Source organism: Curcuma longa, chromosome 7, assembly GCF_044706935.1.
Source record: "Curcuma longa cultivar G26 ecotype Majalengka, Jawa Barat chromosome 7, ITB_CL_G26_1.1, whole genome shotgun sequence".
NCBI classification, from domain to species: Eukaryota; Viridiplantae; Streptophyta; class Magnoliopsida; order Zingiberales; family Zingiberaceae; genus Curcuma; species Curcuma longa.
In genome coordinates this window covers 652,257-657,562 of record NC_133867.1, presented here as the reverse complement: position 1 = coordinate 657,562, position 5,306 = coordinate 652,257, and the positions used below count along the sequence as shown (strand labels likewise).

Below are 5,306 nucleotides of genomic sequence, written 5' to 3'. Positions count from 1 at the left end.
CTAGCAAAATTGTGACTTTTCATCTTCCCTTCGTGTTCGATTTCTTCTGTGGACCTTGATGCTTTCTTATTGGCTGATTGGCTCGTCAAAGGAAAACTCAGCTCCGCCTTCTCTTTGGAGTTCCAACAAAAAAGGGCGAAAAAGGAAAAATTCTCTTTTTCCGGTATCGCATTTAAATTCACAACTTTTGGAGGTCCGGTAGGTGACCCGCCCTGACGGGAGAAGAGAATGAATGGATTCAAGGGACCGGGGCTGCGGAAGGTAGGGTCCCATTCATCGCTTTCGGACGCCGACGACCATGACCTCTCCCGGCTGCACGACCGGCATATGCTTAGCCTTGAGCGGCAGAGATCATGCGACGAGAGGTCGATGAACGAAAGTCCAGAAGTATCCGAGCGGCCGACAGCCATGACAGTGTGTACTCTCCCGGAGGGATGAGGTCTGGATTCAGCACGCCGGCGTCGTCGTTCCGGAACCCTTTCGAGCCGCATCCCATTATTGCGGAGGCCTGGGAGGCCCTCAGAAGGTCCATTGTCTACTTCAAAGGGGAGCCTGTCGGGACCATTGCAGCTTTCGATCACGCATCTGAAGAAGTCCTCAATTATGACCAGGTAATCTGTTACTGCTTCATCCCTCTAAAAAGAATGCCTTTATTCTTTTCACCTTTATTTTCAAAGCTCCATCCATTTGATGTTGCGGTTTTGTTCTCTCTGTGAATGATGATTCTCTTTTTGAGGTTGTTCAATTGCAGTGTTTTTCTAGATATTTGTTTCGTTGATCTGAGTTATACCTCGAGTGCATTAGTGTACAAGAAAGTTGAGTATATACTTTGTGTGTGTAGGTGTTTGTTCGAGATTTTGTACCAAGTGCGTTGGCTTTTCTAATGAATGGAGAGCCCGACATTGTTAAGAATTTCCTTTTGAAGACTGTCTACCTTCAAGGGTGGGAGAAGAGGATAGATCGTTTCAAGCTTGGGGAGGGTGCGATGCCAGCAAGCTTTAAGGTGTTGCATGATCCTGTTAGGAGAATTGATACTCTAGTGGCAGATTTTGGAGAGAGTGCAATTGGAAGAGTTGCACCTGTTGACTCTGGATTCTGGTGGATTATTCTTCTGCGTGCTTATACAAAATCAACTGGGGATTTAACCCTTGCAGAGTCAGCTGAATGCCAAAAGGGTATAAGACTTATATTAGCTTTATGTCTGTCAGAAGGTTTTGATACATTTCCAACCCTGCTCTGCGCTGATGGTTGTTCAATGATTGATCGAAGAATGGTAAGAGAACATGTTTCTTAAACATTATGGTTTTAGCTGCATTAAACAAGAACATATAAGCATTACTAAAAAAATTGAATGTACTAGTTCCTTGCATAAATCCATTTGGTTTTGGGAATTACAGGTATTACAGTAATGATGCCATAAGCTTAAAATGGCTAAGTAGTCTACATAGACCTTTACTAAATGGGCTTTCTTTTGGCCTTTTAGGGTTTATTGGTCACCCTATAGCTATAAATAAAGGGATGACGGCCACACATGTATCTTTTGGCATATTTTCAATCCAAAGCATGGTGAGGCTCTCACTTGTTGGTTCTTCATTGAACTAGAACTTAGCAAGGCATCCCCTTATGACATTCAAAGACTTATCAACTTCCATCCCAAGGTTGTGGCGTCTTCCCTCTTCATCTATACCAAGGTTTGACTTTCTTAAGTATCGGGTCGAGGTTCTATTCATCTTTCTTATCAATTTAGACTCTCCTTTTTTTCTTCAATTATTTGTAGGTTCTTAAGATATTTCTCTTTGGGTTCACTTCAGAAAGTTAGGTTGGAAATTGAAAAGAGGACCGAACAATATGCTACGCAAGCCAACTAGAGATGAAAGAAAATGATCTTTGAATCAGGAGATTGGGTTTGGGTTGATATGAAAAAGGAATGATTTCCTGCTAAACGTCTTACTAAGTTGCATCCACGATGCGATGGACCATTTCAAGTCATTGCTCAAATCAATGATAATGCCTACAAACTTGACCTACCAGGTGAGTATAATGTGAGTGCTATTTTTAATGTTTTTGATTTTTCTCCCTTGATGTAGGTGATCAAGATTTGAGGATGAATCCTTTTGAAGAAAGAGGGAATGATGGAGTCAAACTAAGTGAATCAGTTGCCCAACAAGCTAATATGGATAATGCTCAACCCACTCTAGATGTTGTATCTATTATGCATCAATGGAAGTCCAATTATAATGGCTAAGGTTAAGAAGATGAAGGAAACACTTAATGTGCTTATTGAAGATGTGAAGGCCAAAGTTACAATTGAAGAAGGTTTGACCAAAAGCAAGTCATGCAGCTTAGTCAACCTAATTCAAGCCTTGGATAGACTTAAGTTGCCAATTAAGTCTCATGTTTATGTAGTAGGCTCAATTTCTAGATTTATTTGGGTTCTAATGATGTCATAAGTTTAAAATGACTAAGTAGTCTACATAGGCCTTTACTAAATGAGATTTCTTTTGGCCTTTTAGGGTTTTCAGGTCACTCTATAGCTATAAATAAAAGGGGTGACGGCCATTCATGGATCTTTGACATATTTTCAATTTAAAGTATAGTGAGTCTCTCACTTGTTGGTTCTTCATTAAACTAGAACATATCAAGGAATCCCCTTGTGGCGTTTAAAGATTTATCAACCTCCATTCCAAGATTGTGGCGTCTTTCCTCTTCCTCTATACCAAGGTTCGGTGTTCCTAAGCATTGGGTCGAAGTTATATTCATCCTTCTTATCGATTTAGACTTTTCTTGTTTCTTTCTTCAATTAGTTATGGGTTCTTGAGATTTTTATCTTATGGATTCACATCAGTCTAGGTCTATCTCCTCTTCGCCAGCATCGTTATAAACTGAATCATCAAATATTTCGATCTTGTCATCATCTCCGTCGCCTCATGTGATCAGATGATTGAGAGAGTAGGACTGATCATACATGATGTTGTCGAGGTCCGAATCTTCATGGTTGTCCTCACCATTGTAGGAGGGAGGGACGTAGAGGTGCTGCGAAGCTAGCGTTCTCTCGAAGTTGTAGGTGGCAGGGTAGTTGATTCTGAATCCCTCAGAATCAAACTTGTGCTTCAACATCTCTCCTTGATTGAAAATTAAGGATTTTTCAATAGGAGAATAAATAAACTTACAACCTTGATTATCTTGCGTAGTTCGGTACTTGGATCCTAGTGGTTCTCTAATTTTCTTTTTCTTGTCATATTTGTTCTTGACTTCATAAAAAGTGTCTTTCATTTTTTTTTTCATCTTCTCCCAATCAAATATCTTAACTTTGCCGTGTCTGTTTCGCGAGCATCGCAACTGCCGCCACCACGTTGATGCTCTGCCGATGAGTTTAATGAAGACCAATTTGACTTTTACATGATCGGGCACTTCCTCATAATTCTCTTCTCTTCGTTAAGTCAATCAATGAATTCCTCAGTCTCAAAAAATTCAAGAAGATCAATTGGAAATCCAATATCTTCATATAGTTTCTTTCAACCTTGGCTTTCGTGACTATGATAAGAATTTTAAAAGTGGAAGAATTAGAATAAAAGAACTTACGATCTTTTAATTTTGCACCATTAGATGCTGGGATAACTTTGCAACTTTTGTTTGTAGATCAAGAATCTTGTCTTAGGTGTTATGAACACAGTGTGAGACTTCCTTTGCCGGAACTTGCCTGTCATGACCACGATAACAACCATTACGACGATCCATCGGATTTGAGAGCTCTGATACCAACTGACGCTCGGCGGGATAGCGATTATCCTACAGGCAATATTGATTTCGTTGATCGACTATGAACACTGGAAACAATCTTCTAAAATCTGTTAATTCGAAAGAATATCAAGAGATAGGAAAATAAATTGCATTATCGAAAATATTATTAAACTAGAACTTCTTCTCTCTAAACATCAACTTATAAGATGTTTATATAGACCCAAAATAAATAAATAAAAAAATCTTAATAGAAAGAAAAAATTTTTAACGGACTTGAAATCCTAAAAATCCTAAACGGACTTAAAAATTCTAAAATAAAAAATAAAATTTTTTAAAACTAATAAAATTTTTTAAAACTACTCTAAATATCAAAAACTCTTAAAATTACTAAAAATAAAAAAATAAAAATAGTAATAAAATCTTCGAATCATCTTGCATCACTAAAGAAGTAAACAAAAGTAAACCAAACACAACCAAACCAAGTTCGGAGTGAATCGGACTTGACTCGGGTCAAACCACACCCAAACCTATTCGGTAGACCAACCCAAGGATTGGTAGATCAATCGGTGTTCCACTGACCAAGTTCATGTCTAGACCTGGATCGATGAGCTGGCACTTGGGTTCGGTACACCAATCCCAACGATCAGTAAATTGATAAATTTTATCAGACCAAATCACAGATCACAAAAATTTGATCCTTGGACCAAGTTTTATCCAAGATCGGTATACCGATAAGGTTTATCGATAGATCAAAAAAACCGTATAAAAGAAGTTCTCAGGAATAAAACTAAACAACAATTATCTATGACTCTATTTGACGTGAACCCATGAGAGAAAACTCTCAAGAACCCACAATGAATTGAAGAAAGAAAGAATGAAAATCTAAATCGATAAGAAGGATGAATAGAACCTCGATTCAATGTTGAGAACACCGAACATTTGGTATAAAGGAAGAGGGAAGACGCAACCTTGGGATGGAGGTTGATAAGTTTTTGAATGACACAAGGGGATACCTTGATAAGTTCAAGTTCAATGAAGAACCAACAAGTGAGAGACTCACCATGTTTTAGATTGAAAATATGCCAAAAGATACATGTGTGGTTGTCTCTTTATAGCTATAGGGTAACGTAAAAACCTTAAAAGGTCAAAAGAAAGCTCATTTAGTAAAGGCTTATATAGGCTACTTATCCATTTTAAGTTTATGGTATTATTACAACCTAAATAAAGCAAGAAATTAAGCTTAAATTGAGCCTACATATCCCCACTACATAAACATGAGACTTAAGTGGCTATTTAAGTCCATCCAAGGCTAGAATTAGGTTGACTAAGCCGCATAACTTGCTTTGGTCAAACCTTCTTCAATTGTAACTTTTTTCATCACATATTCCCTTAGATCTTGAATTGGACTTCTATTGATGCATAATGTGTAATACCCGAAATTTCCTTCAATAATTTCTGGATAAATATTGATGTATATGATAGAATTTTGTTTTATGATAAGAAGGAATGAATATTTAGGCAAAAAGGGAATGGCCTAAAATATTTCTTTAATGGGTTAATTTATT

The 5,306-nt window shown here is 37.7% G+C and overlaps 1 pseudogene; it reads left to right on the top strand.

The window, feature by feature from the left end:
- Nucleotides 1-202: 202 nt before the first annotated feature.
- LOC141831731 (alkaline/neutral invertase CINV1-like) lies at nucleotides 203-1,409 on the top strand (annotated as a pseudogene).
- The last annotated feature ends 3,897 nt before the right edge of the window (nucleotides 1,410-5,306 follow it).